The sequence below is a fragment of the Sciurus carolinensis genome, chromosome 15, assembly GCF_902686445.1.
Source record: "Sciurus carolinensis chromosome 15, mSciCar1.2, whole genome shotgun sequence".
Taxonomy (NCBI): domain Eukaryota; kingdom Metazoa; phylum Chordata; class Mammalia; order Rodentia; family Sciuridae; genus Sciurus; species Sciurus carolinensis.
This window is the reverse complement of record NC_062227.1, coordinates 41,854,800-41,869,229: the sequence shown is the minus strand read 5'-3', so window position 1 is coordinate 41,869,229 and position 14,430 is coordinate 41,854,800. Positions and strand designations below refer to the sequence as shown.

Sequence of the window (14,430 nt, the reverse complement as noted above, 5' to 3'; positions counted from 1 at the left end):
GTTCTTTGGTCACCTTAATGTAATGGATTTTCTACCTATACTCTTGTTTACAGGACTAAAATATCTTATTTCATCACTTGTACCAGGCATTCATGAAAATAATACAGAGTCTCTGTATGAACATCAAACATTAACATGAGAACAATCTACTAATTATCTGACAATTATTTGTCTTATTTAATTGAATATTAGCCATAATTTCCTTTCAACATCTGTATAATTTCTTCAATACTCTAAATTCTGAAAGTAGCTTTCTGTAACATCTCTGGCACTTGAAATGTTTTTGGATTTTCTTTTTAAAGAAATAAAAATTTAAAGCAACCAGGTGAAAAAGTGATCCCCTTTAGTATAGTGTCAGAGATCAGAGTTGCTGACTCAGTCATTATTGATCTTCTTAAATTGCTCCCCGTGATTTCTGTTTATTAAAAGCCTGATCTTATATTGGAGTAACACTATTTTTATTTGGAATGTATCTCTGGTGCCTGACAAAGTCATTCCTCTCTCAAAGTACTTTTTCTCCCCAGCCTTGTTTATCCCATCAGACATTCCTGCCAGAAGCAGCCCTGTTTACATAACTACCCTTGTTGGATGGAATATTTTACTGAGCATGTCCTACACATGCACCACAGCCTGTTTAACATGGAAGAGGGTCAAAACCTGAAAGGTACCAGAGAATGCCCAGTAAGCCAGGTCTGTGCTGAATAAGAATGGAGGCATTTGGAGGAAAATAAAGCTTTGGAGCAAGAGCAGGGGCTTCTTGTCAGCCTAGACTTAAAAAAAAAAAAAAAAAAGGAGAGAGTAGTTTCTTTGTGAGGGGGTGGAAGGGAAAACCATTTGCTGATTTTGGAGTAGGACAAAGGTATGTATTTGCTGTTTGAAAGCATGCTCATTCATTAAGCAGTTTAGCAAAAATGGAGCTGCAAGCCAACAGAGCAACCGCATGGGTATTTGCTGTTACGTTTTTTAATTAAAGAAAAAGATTTGGCAGGAATGAGAGGCTCTCCATTTTATGGAGTTTTCTATTTTTTTCTGCCGTTTTTACAGATTCCTAAGAAGCACAGGACTCTGGTCCACTGTCGTCATTGTCACAAATATATTTTAATGTTAAGCATGAGATAATGGATCGGACTGTTTAGTAAACCTAAAAAAAGATTACACTTGACCTTTCTCAGTCTGTTTCCTAGAACCAGTGAGCCACCCCTAGTATCTTCTGCATTTTTTTCTCCTCTCTTCTTCCCAATTACCGCATTACCAATTGCGCTATTTCTTTACCTGTGTCACATTTAGAATACCTTTTGATGTCTCATATTCTGGAGGAGTTTTTCCAGGATTGACATAAAGAACTAACAACCTTTCTTCCATCCATTAAAAAAACCAGAAATAACAACATGATTGCTCTTCTTTTCATTGATGACAAATACACCTTCACCCTCACTTAGACTCCTTCTCATAAATACCCTTACTGAACCCTTGCTGTGTGACACTTTCTGTGTTAAGCTCTTTATATGTGTTTAGTCACCCCCAAGTGGAATGTTGGTTTTACTGACCTGCAGAGAAGAACTAGGAAACAAACGGAGGTATAGAAAGTTATGACTCAATCAAGGTTGCATGGTAAGAGAGAAAACAGGGATTTGGACTTCAGTAGTTTATGCACTTAACTCCTGGGCAAAGATGTGAAGCCCAAATGATAATCCAGAGCTAACAACCCTGTGCTAAACCATGACAGCAAAACACACCTGCCTGTGGAGGCCTCCTACCTTGGCTCTACTCTCTATGGAGTGCCAGACTTCAAGGCATTGCCTTTCTTGCCCACCCCCCTGCCCCGTAGAGCAGTTGTAGGTTCACAGCCAAATAGAGAGGAAGGTATAGAGATTTCCCACATATCCCCTACCCCACCTGTACACAACTTCCCCCATTATCAGCTCCCATACCAGCCTGGCACATATGTTACAGTTGATGAATCTACACTTGGCACATCATTACCCAAGGCCCATAGTTTATGAAGGGTTCACTCTTGGTGCTGTACGTTCTGTGGGTTTGAACAAGTGTATAATGACAGGTATCCACCATTACAGTAGCATGCAGAATGTCTTCACTGCCCTGAGAAGCCTGTGTTCCACCTATTTGTTCTCCCCTTCCTCTTAATCCCTCCATCCTTGTAGCTTCTGATCATTTCACTGCACCACAGTTTTGCCTTTCCCAGAATGTGATATAGTTAGAATTGTGGAGCGCCTAGCCTTTTCAGATTGGCATTTTTCACGGGGTAATATGCATTTAAGTTTCTTTCATTGCCTGCTTGATTACTTTGCTCTTTGCAGCTAAAGAATTTGGTGGAAATGTATCCTTAGCCTTTCTAGAAAGGCAACATGGGACCTATGCCAGCGTGTTTTTATTTCGTCTTTGGTAGATTTCAGTGCAATAAACCAGTGTTGGTGTGAAAAATTGGACTGTCCCTCCCTGGATAATTCAGTGTCTGCTCTGTAGCATACTTTTAAGAAACCATTCTGGTTTCTTTACATGGCGTTTTAATCACTTCAGTTTTGGCACAGAGGTTAAAAACTAAATCTCTTATAATCAAGGCACTTTTTTTCCTAATAAAAACCACAGCTTGAGCAGCTGCTTGTATTATTGTCTCTCCTCTGTGGTCCCACTGGTGTGTGGGAGTTTAGTGTTGGGCTGTGGAAAAGGGAGCGCCTAAGAAGCCAAGAACGGGGTCATGTTTCAATAGAGAAATAATGGTGGAATGCTAAAATCTTTGAGTGTGTTCCTTGCTCTCCCCCGTCTTTGGTCATGCAACTTGGCTCTCTTTTTCTTTTTAAAATACTTCCATAAGGCATGGAAAGGAAGCATATAGCAGAAGATCCATAGTATCCAAAACTTCTAGACTTCAACTCTGATTCTACACAGCATGCCCTCACTTTGACCTGTTGTTGTAAGTGACAGTGTGGCTTTAAAGCCCATCTGTGTTGTGAACATCCATACTTCATCCATCTGCGTTGGTGTGGTATTTCTTTCCTGAGTTGAAAACATGTCTGTCTGTGTATAATGTCTTTTGCTTGTGTCTGTGTCTACATCTCATTTTCTTTCTTTACCCATCTGTTTCCACATCTTCCTTTCTCCCCATTTTATCTTTCCTGCTCCCTGTTTTCCGTTCACTATGTTTTCCCTTCACTTTTCATGCAATACAACTTAAAATTCAATAAACAAAAAAATCAAATTTATTTTGATAATATTAATTTTTATGCAGGATATAGATCTCCAGGAAGGATCTATACCAAATAAAATGGCTTTTTACATATTGGAGCCTTGCTTTTCTTTTTTTAATATAGGTTTTTGATCTGTAATAGAAGCAGCTGCTTCATCCTGGCTGCCAGCCACAATGCCAGACATTGTGAAAGGGTGGCTGGGTTCTGATTACACAGAATGGGGTGAATCCCCAGTGATTCTGTGGACCTTCATGCTTAAGTCACCCTACGTCACTTTTGAATGAAGATAAACTTTGTCATTTAACCAGTTGCCAGGGTCACTCTGGGAATTGAAAAAAGACAATCTGAGTAGAAATTCTATCACAGAAGAATTCCTTGTAAATAGTAAGTAACCCTTCTTCCTACTAACTTTTGATATTCTTTCAATAATACAGGCAAGGCATAACCAGCACCTCATTCTAAGGAGGTGTTGGTAGTTTTTGGATGCATCACAGCAACCGTGAATTTGGGTCAGAACATAGAGTTATAATCCTGGATTTGCTACTGACTTTCTCTGACCACAACAAATTCCTTAACCTCTGCGGGCTCCATTTCCTTGCCAGTAAAATCTCTAATACTCCCTGCCTGTGTCCATGGATTGTTAAACAGGGTAATGTGTGTGGGAAAGCAGGCTAACTGTGGAGAATCGTCCTGAGATGACTCTAGTCCAGAGGGGCAGGCTCCATGTTTTCTGTTTTGTCTTTCCAGATGTGGTAGTTTCTTTAAGAAGCTGGTTGTTTGGTCTGTGATTCTCTCTTCTAATTCTTTGTCAGCACTAGCACTGGATACATTTTGGCCTTCTGTCATTCAGGATCTACCATCCTTTGTTACCATGTTTTTATTTTGTAATTTTTTATCCTGCAGTATAATAAATGCATAATAATGGATTGTTACTGTGTTTTTAGTTTGAATGTATTTGCAGGCCAGTGGAAGTAAAAGGAGTTTGGTTATGCTTAAGCAGAACACTGTCAACAGTGTAAGTTATAAATGAACTTGCTTATAATGCATACACTAAAAGCTGGAAACAGAGTTCTTCCACTTCAGATTCGTGGTTTCAGATTAGGGAAGAGTGAAGTGTTCCTGGAGCCTAGATTTCCCACCTCAATCTTGAACATTTCTGTATCACCATTCACCCACTTGAATATATTATTGTGGTGTGATAATCCCTTGATCAAACTACATCCGTGCCCTCTCTTTCACAGATTCACAGTAATCCTTGAGCTAGGTGAGATTTTTTTCTTTTTTACTTGAGACAAATATTAAAATTGCATGCATTTGCATAAAATGTGCTTCTGGGAATCAGGTGCTAGAACTCAGGAGGTCACCATATCTATTTATCGTTTTACCAATTTATAAGACTTTTCTGGTACCATAAACATTTTGAGTTTGAGTTTTGAGTTGCTCCAAATACCAGCACTTTAAAGACAGCATTTATGAAAATAGTTTCTATTATGAACTTAAACTACTCTCAGGGAAGCAGAAGACTTAATTCTTGTCAGGGCATTGTGGATTAAGAAAATAACACAAAGGCAGGTGAAACAAGCAGGGAGTAATTAAACATTAAACTCTGGTAATAACTGTAAATTAAAATTGGCAGGGGCTGAGGTTGTTAGGGAATACTTTGTGCATGACTCTGGACTTGACCTAATGATTAAATCCATTCCTTCATTCAACTGTTTATTAAGTACCATCTATATGTCTTGCCCAAAGTTGGGAACTGAGAAAAAGACACGCACCCTGCTTTCTTTAGTTTTCTGTTTGGTTTACAAAGATAGACATGTAAAAACAAATAAGGACAATGAAGTATTTTACATGCTTGGAAAAAAAATCTGTAGACAAGATAATGTGATCACCAAAAGGAATATGATCAGTTATATCTTGGGTTAAGATTTTTTTTTTTTAATAGAGTAGATGATAAGTGAATCAAATTTGGAACATAAATAGACTGGAAACCTGGGAATAGAGGAAAGGTATTCCAGAGGGTCCAGTATAAGAAGAACCATAGTCTACTATAGATGAATCTAGATGGGTTTTGTCATAATGAGAGGAAATTGAGAGCCCAATATTGGAGGAACTTCGTACATGTTTCCCATGTGCCTCTCTCTTCTGTGTCCATTCTTTTCTGCCTCTACTGTGCCCTGTCCCAGAGCATAATCTATAGGACTAAATGAGTAAACTCTCATACTAATTGATTCCCTGTTAGATTCTGCCAGTCAGTAGATAGCCCCAGCAGGAGACAGGCAAGAAGAGAGTGAGGTCAAGGTTTTATACTCTTACCTTCCTCCACTGCATCTCCCCTTCTCACAGTCATAGTATTTATACAACTCTTCCTTCCAGTAATGAGTTCCTCTCCTTGCCCCTTTGGCCCCATGGTGGTGACATCTTTTCCTCCAGTACCATCTCCAGGTTGTCACTGTGACTTGCCTGTAGCTCACCCACACTGTTAACCAATACTCCCGTTGTGAATAAATACTGTGCAAAGTATCCTAATTTGAAATATGGTTAGATTGAAATTTTAAACAGTGGATAGAAATAATTCCCTAGAGAAGAAGTCTAGAGGTAATCAGAGGCTGGGAAAACTAGCCAAAGTGAGAGATGGGATGGTTGGGAATATGTGGTATAAATGGAAAGAGAAAAAAATTGAGTGATATAGAAAAGATAATGGAGTTGAAATTGTTAGAAACGTGTTAGATGTGAGAGATAAAGAGTTAAGGATGACCACCCAGATTCCTGATGTGGATGTCACTTTGATGCAAGAAGTTAAAAGATGAGTTTAGTTTTGCTTATATCAATTTTGAGAACTCCGTGGGAGAGCCATTGGAGATGTGCACCAGGTATTGGGTAGATCTGTGTTGAGTTCGGGAGAGATCTGGCTGTTAGTGTGTTGTCAGCTTGGTGGTTCTTCAAGCCAAGATTAAAGAGAGCTGAAGGGGTTAGAGGAGGAGGGGGAGGAGGGGAGGGGGAGGAAGAGGGGAGAGGAGGGGGAGGAGGAGGAAAAGAAAACTAGTCATCACAGAACTTAGAATGTCATTAAAAGGATTCATAGTTTTGTACAGACTGAGGAAATAGCATGAGCAAAGGCAGAGAGGAGAGAATGCATACCGAGTGCACAGATGGTGGGGAAATGTTTGCATAAGCTGAGTGGAGCCAGATCATGGAGGGACTTAAAAGCCCAGGCAGAGGAGCCTGAGCTTGGTGGTGAGAGATTAAAGGGCTATTATATGTTTATTTATTTGCTTATTCTACAAGTGTTTGTGGAAAACTAGGGTTCTTGAGAGAGAAGGATTTGTTTTAAGTTGTATTTTAAGGTGAATAATACGATAATGGAAGGGCAGGAATGAAAGTGGGCTTAAAATCTAAAGCAGTAATATCATTACAAATGATGGAGAGCAAAACCAGGAGAGTTACAGTGAGTGCTTAGGGCACAGAGATTTCAAGGAAAGAAGGGAAAAGACTAGGGGAGAAATGAATATAGGAGAAAGATGAAGATGCCGCAGAGATTTCCATTATGATATGGTAGCAACCCTGTTCTAATCTAAGGCCTTCTTAGGTTCTACCATGTTGATAATTTGCCCCAGAAAATTTCTCATGATTCTGAGGAAACAACTAACCAATTAGATGCAATGAAAAATGCCATTTCCCATTTTCAAAAAGTAGAGAAACCTTTTGCAGGGCGGGGAATAACTTAATTCAGCGTCAAATCCATGTAACTCTGGTTCAAGTTCAAGGATAGAATAGAATTTCAGCATGGAAAGTAGTGGAGTGACCACTTGTTCTGTACAATCTTAGATGCAAAAATCAACAGAGATAGTCACAGATTATTTTTTTAGTAATAATCATGCCTCAGCTAAATCTCATTGACTACAATACTGCCACTGCTCAGAGCTTATTTATGATGAAGGTTATTAGTTTTTGATTGATGTTTCTTTCTGTAACTTGGCTTTAATTCCTGTTCTCTGCAGTGATGCTTTGAGTTTTTTTTATTTTCTATATTTTTATTTTTACAGACTGCATTTTGATTCATTGTACACAAATGGGGCACAACTTTTCATTTCTATGGTTGTACACTATGTAGATTCACATCGTTTGTGTAGTCATACATGTACAGGGCATAATAATGTCTGTCTCAGTTCACTATCTTTTCTTCCCCCACCTCTTCCCTTGCCGTTTCCCTCTACACAAGACAAAGTTCCTCCATTCTTCTTTTACTGCACCCCCCCCCCGCCCCAGTTTGGAGCTTTTGTACCAAGATTTGTTTCTTACTTTCATTGGAGATTTTCTTCCCTCTACTCTACTTCTTTCTCCCTTCCTCCTCCTCAAAATTAATAAATGTAGGAACTACCTAGAAGTTGATATAGGGAATCAGATTTTAGACTAGGAAATGTCATAGTATTTCACATTTGTATTTTATTTTTAAGACTGTGTTTAAGATTAGCACAAATTTCAAAGATTGGCAGTTGGAAAATGAACAGAAAATTCACAGAATCTGAAATATAAACCACTTATAAAAATAATTGTATCCTCCTGTGTGATAAGAAAAGTGTAGTTAAAATCCCAATGGATACTGTTTTTTGCCTATCATACTGACAATGATAATTTTTTAAAAATGCTTGACCATGAACTATGAGGAAAGGCATGAGGAAGTGCACTGTTGGTGGGAGTGTAAGTGGGCACAGCCTTTACTTAGTTTGGCAGTATGTGTCAAGAATAAAAATGCACTTACCCTTTGACCCAGTGATTTTTTTATGTAGGCATTTTCCCACCAGTGTGCTTGGATTAAGTACAGAAAGCCTTCAGTGCAAGAATATTAACTTCAACATCACCATGACTGCAGAAGATAGAAATAAATCTGAATGTCCATCAGTGGAACTAGTTAAATTAGTTATGGTATGTGCTTGGGATGGATGATTGTGCAGCCCTTAAAAAGAATGAGCAAAGTTTTATGCATTGATAAAATAACTATAGAAAACACTGTTCTTGTTTTGTACAGGGTGGCATTATATATATGGGTACTCTGTTGAATCCTGCCTCTGGAGAGAGGTACAAGAGAATGGTAGTAACTCTCTCAGTGAGGAGATCTGAGGATTCAGTTGGGAGGGAGGCTCACCACCTACCTTGTATAGTATGTTTGAATTTTTTGTTAAATTACACGTATTGATCACATTACTCAAGATAAAGAAAGCTAAGTAGCAGACACTCAAAAGTTTAGGTAAATGAGTGGACCATAAACTTTGTAAAAAGCAACGCATTAGTTTCTGCTATTCCACAGTAATGAGGCACGTATCTTCTGCCTGGCAAATCTACTTTGATATTCCGGGTCTATAGAGACTCTAGCCTACACACATACTGAAGATAAAAACATAAGAGTATTTTTTATGTAGATCTTGACTACAGGTACAGATTATTGCCTGGGTTTTTTTTGTTGTTGTTGTTGTTGTTTTTTTCCTTTGAAAAACAGCAACCAGTTTGTTTCTATCACTTGAAAATTGCTTATTTCTTTACATTTGGAAATGACCCAGTGGTTTTAGGCTCAGTTATTTGACCCATTTAACATGCCTTTCATTTGCACAACTAACTTGGAGCCATCTAACTCAGGGTTAGAGGCCTGTTTCTGAAAGAGGTCCTGAGAAGCAAAGCTTGTTTGTTCACCCATCCACTATTTAGTAAGCACCTCCTCAGTGCCAATGTGATACCAACACTGGAGTACCACACTGAGTAGCAAATGCAGGCCCATCCCTTGGTGACACTGTCAACATTCTGGGTCTCCCTTTGCTTAAATTTTTTGCTCACTTTGGTGTTCTTGTCTCTTTTCTATTTTATCATCTGGGGCTGGTTTTTGCAGCATTTCCCTATTACCAGCAATGAGGGAGACTTCAGTAGAGTATTGTTTACTTGAGTTTTGGGACCCACAGATGGATTCCATAGGCCTGGGCTTTGATTGATTGATTATTTATTTATTTATTTACATACATAAAGTATACCACTGTGCTGAAGGGATGGAAAGCAGTAAGACTATAGCCACAAAAGAAGATTTACCACAGGCCATGCTTATTGCCAGCAATGACAGGGACCAGAGGAGTACAAATCATGGAGAGCCCTGCCCTTGCCAGAGCCACAGAGTAGATCCCCACTGACCACTGACCATAACTTGACAGACCTGAACTCCACCTCCTCTAACTCTCCCTCTCATTTCTATGCATCTCAGCATTGTGGTTCTCTCTTCTTAATTAGCAAAATTTGTTTCCATTTTTCATTTCTGACAAGTGACCTTTCTCTGTAAGTAAAGGAGAATGTATTATATTGTGGTCCCTCAGCATTGTACAAGTTCTGGAATCTTAGATGCTCAAAGGAAGATTTGGGGCCTCTTGGCTGCACTTCATGTGTTATCCATTGTGAGCTAATTCACAGACTGTCATGAAAAACGTGCCCCAAAAATGGATATTTTCTAGATGGCACTTCTCAACGTATTAATTATAAAGTATAATTTGAGAAATAACTCGTAAGATATAGCATCAATCTTTGACTTCTACATATTCCCTTAAATCTATTTAAACTGTAGTCAGTGAGCATGTCATTGCTGTTGGATTGGTTCCTGGGAATTTCAGGCTCTGCAGATGGACCAGCTCTCACAACAGAGACGTTTTATGGAATCATCAAAGCTGTTGAAAGACAATGCAGTGTCCCCCCTATCCAAGAACAGAGTTTGACAATGACATCTCAGAACAGATGTTTCCACAACCTCCAAATGTTTTCATTTGGTGGCACAAAAGACTGTTATTCATGAAATGGTCTGTTAAAAAATTAGTTCCTCCACATGGGGATTGTGGGAATATGTGTTATGTCAATTGATTTCACTTTTGGCAGGGCACTGGCCCTTAACTCATCCAAATCTCCAAGGTTGGACTCCAACAAGTTCCCAATTTCCAGGCCACAGCAGTCACAGGGAATGCGGTAATAGCAGAGCCCAGCATCTTTCCCAGAGGATGTAGAGTTGACTCATCAGAGAATGTCACTGGTTTTTTTTTGCTTTTTTTTTTTAAATAAAAGAAGATAAGTGAAGCTCATAGAAATTTAGTCTTGTAAAGCACAGTGAGAAAATGCAGGCATACATGTGAATAATGTAAATATTCTCCTAATACAAGTCCACTTCTAGAGCATATGCTTGTTGATTCTGGACACCTATTTTGCAGGGAAAACTGCAATTCTAAGATAAACATGGGTAGCTTAGGATCTGGTTCCAGGTGCCTCACAAGAGACCTTGGTGTGACTATTTAGTCATGTAGAATGAAAGGACTGGTTATTTCACTTTTCCTGTCTGATTTTACCACTCCCCTGATCTGTACTTTCCACTCCATTCAACAGGTCAGAGATCAGCTGACTGTGGCCCGAGGGCCACATCTGACCTGTCGCCTGTTTCAGTAAATAAAGTTCGCTTGGAAGCAAACCGCTCTCGTCCTTTGTGTTGTCTGTGGCTGCTTTTGTTCAACCTGGCCAGAGACCATTTCGCCTACGAAGCCTAAAATATTTACAGAACATGTTTGCCAACCCCTGCAGAAGGAAGTCACGTGTGTACTGTGACCCTGCTACATTAAGAAGACCTTTGATAGATCTAAGCTATTTGAGATTTTTTTAAAGACATTTGTGGAGTGTAAGAAATGTAAAGTAACTAATTCCTTTTAGATAACAGATCACAAGAGAATGGTTAAAATATGTTAAAACATGCACATAAACACGTGAACTAAAATCTTCTGTGACAATCTGAAAAAAAAACTACAAATGAAACTACTATTTTTTTGATGGGGAGTTATGTTCAAATGTTAAAAGTTGTTACATTTGGTCATATTTGGCTGTTGCTTTATTTTTTTCTTGTAAATGCTCCCAAATATGTGATTCTGGGCTTCCTGGCCAACAAGATGACAAACCCAGATGAGACTTATAGAACTGAACATTGACGCTGTGGCCATACCAAATGTGACTGTTTGGTCTCATTTGGCCAAAATATATCTGAGATGTATCACACAAGACTGCAGGTGCAGTAGAAAAATAATTTTAAAAGGCTTAAAGAACAAGAGCCCAAGTTGGAGGAAAAGAGAATAGAGGGAGTTATATCAAATAAAGAGTTCTCAAACTTTCTTGTTTCATGAGAAAAAAATATTCTATGTCAAGAGATAAAATTACACGCTAGATTTAAGACAAAAAATTTTAAAAGGATATAAAATATCTTATGTTCATATTAAATTTAGATGTATTGGCTTCAGTGAAATTTTAGAGTTAACTTTTTTCTTTTTGCTTTTTTTTTTAGTGTAACTACTAAGAAAATAAATGAAACTCAGAGATTTAAGCATCTGCCAATCTAATGAATAATGTACATAGAGATCGCCTCCTGATGTCTTAGGAAATTTTTTTCTAAAATATTGATCACAAATTTAAAATAAACTTTCATACTCTTGAAAAAAATCATATCATTTGCAGTTTTTCATGAAACTATGCCTGGTTTAATGATAGCTTGATTTGTGTTCAGGTTCCAAATCTGTAATTCTTTCTTATTCATCTAACTAATTAGAAAATAATAAATCACAATTATAGATAATTGGAAGTGTTGGCAAACATCCAGTGTCTCTGTCAGATGGTTCTGGAGATTCCAACCAAGTGCACTTATAAATTTTAACCCCTGCTGACAACTGCTTTCGCCCTGGGTCCATCCCATCGCAATGCTGAAGGATCATCTTTTTCATCATAGGAGATATTTTCAAAGTGCTTATCTAATCTATTCTTTGGTTGGGTTGACCCTGAGAAGTTTTTCTTCATGTTATCTAAAGCTTGTAGGTAATGATTTTTAAGTAAGCCACTCTGCTCTGTGACTGTTGAGATAACTGCCTCCAAAGTCAAAAAAATCAACTTCATCAAAGCCCACGATCCATTGATCCCACTACCTTTTTCACTGTCTCTCTTCTTCTCAGCCAGAATCTTGTGTCCCTCTTTACTCAGTTCAAGGTCCAAGGATAGGCAGCAAAATGACTCCCTTGCACACAACCTGACTCCTTCACCTGCTGTTTCTTCTCACACTTGGTGATTCCACAGCACTAGGTGAATCCACATCGACTGACTTTCCTTTTGAACTTGACTGGATAAAAACATGGTTGTCCTTTCTGGTTTCACTTTTAATTTATGATCTGGAACCTCATGTGGGAATTTAATGCTGCCCAGCACACATATTATGTGTTATTTACCATCACTGAGCTTCAGACTGTTTTCTCATCCCTTAACCTTCCAACAACACCTCCTTCAAGCTTATTTTCAACAGATGTTTTCTTTCCAGCTTTAACTGGAAAAATTGAAGCAACAACAGGGAGCTTCCCACTGCTGCTGCCCCTATTGTAGGTGGAGATGAGCTGCCTGTACTCTGGTCTGAAGGCAGCCCCCCCACTCTGGTGTCAGATGTGCCCCTCTCCTGGTTCAGCACTTGGGCTCTATTAACTCCCAAAGTCAGCTTACCCCTCTCTATTGGTCATTTCCATTGACATCCAATGACTCTGTTACTTCTCCCATTATATTAAAGAAAACACATACGTTTCCAAACCCCACTGCACCTCCTCCCTACAACCCCCACTCCATGCCTCTTCTTCCCTCTTCAGCAGTAGTCTGCAGACATCATCTGCTGTCCACTCTTATCTTTCCCACTTTCTCCCTCTGGGTCTTTCCTGCATCCAGTCCAATCAGTGTTTGGCCCAGTGATTTTACTGCTCCTATCCAAGTCCCCAGTTAAATCCCCTGGTTTTCAGCCATCATCGCACGTCCCATCAGCAGCATTCGGCATCACTCCCCTTGAAGAACTCAACCACCTGTTCCAGGATGCACCCCTTTTTGATTTGCCACTCACTCACCTGGCCGTTCATCCTCAGTGTCCTGGGACTCAGAACTTAAACTTCTTCTCTGTCTGCACTTGAGACTATGGTTCATCATCATTAAAGTGTCATGACTTGAAGTAGTGTCCATGGGCTGATGACTTCTGGGTTTATTTCCTGTCAGACCTGTCTCCTGACCTCCACATGTATATGTCCATCTAAGAGCTTTTGGATATCTTCATTGTATTGTGTTATATGTCCAATACCCATCTCAGACTTACCTGTCCAGATGCACTCCTGGTCCTCTTTCCACCCCCGCAATCTGTTCCATCTCAGTTCATCACAGCTCTGTTCCTTCAGTGGCCCAGGCCAAATTCCTAACACTTTCTTGCTGTTCCCAAACCCCTGACATCTCCTGCCTGAATTACCGCAGGAGCCTCCTAACTCTACACCCCACACTTTAACATCTTCCAACATGGCAACCAGAGTGATTGTCAGCGGTGAAATCACCTCTCCTTCACGCTGACATTCTTTCTCTTCTTTCTTCCCTCTTGTTCACCTTGCTCCAGCCATGCTGGCAGGATGCCAAGCAAGTACCTACCTCCCTCAGGGTCTCTCTCAAGCTGTTGCCTGTGTTTAGAATCCTGAGAACTCTCCCCCAACTATTGAGCATGACACTTTCTCACCTGTCTCCAGGGTCACCTGTTCAGCATTACCTGCTCCGGCCTGCTCCTTACCTGCCCTGTGTCCTGTAGTTCTTCTCACCTCCTCAGACTCTGACATTCTCTACCTCCCACTAGACTGTAACCTTCAGAATTTCACAAATTTTTGTCTGTTCCGAATGTGGATGGATCTTCAGAATCTGGAATAATGGGTTCACCCAGTAGACACTAAGTAATGTGTTCAGAGTGCAAATCAGAGTTTCCCTGTTTCTGCCTCATGTCCCCCAACATCTGCTTGAAAACTGCCTTGTGATCGCTTTTGATTCCTTTCAAGTTTCTCCGAGTGTTATAACATAAACCAATTCACAAAATAGCCACTGAAAATGGTGTCCCAGACTGGAGTACAAATCATCTTTTATTTTAAACTGAAAACAATCCTCCTAAAATGTAGCAGCAATATCCATTAATATTGAAAATGTGTAAATAATTGATCCTTGACATTTTTAAGAATACCTTCAAAGTTCTTCACAAATTCCCCAATTTGTGTACACCACAGTAGTATATTTACTAACTTGAATTTCAATCAAAAGAAAAGAAGGAAGCTGCATGGAGCCCTGGCCACTGTACGGCCGGCCAGGCTCAACTCTTGGGAAGAGGCTCGCCCTGTAACCCAGCAGC

The 14,430-nt window shown here is 39.5% G+C and overlaps 1 protein-coding gene across 3 annotated transcripts in view; it reads left to right on the top strand.

Annotated features, from left to right (window-relative positions):
• Positions 1–14,430, top strand: part of Garem1 (GRB2 associated regulator of MAPK1 subtype 1) — a 187,168-nt gene that overhangs the window by 130,119 nt on the left and 42,619 nt on the right. The window lies entirely within an intron of this gene.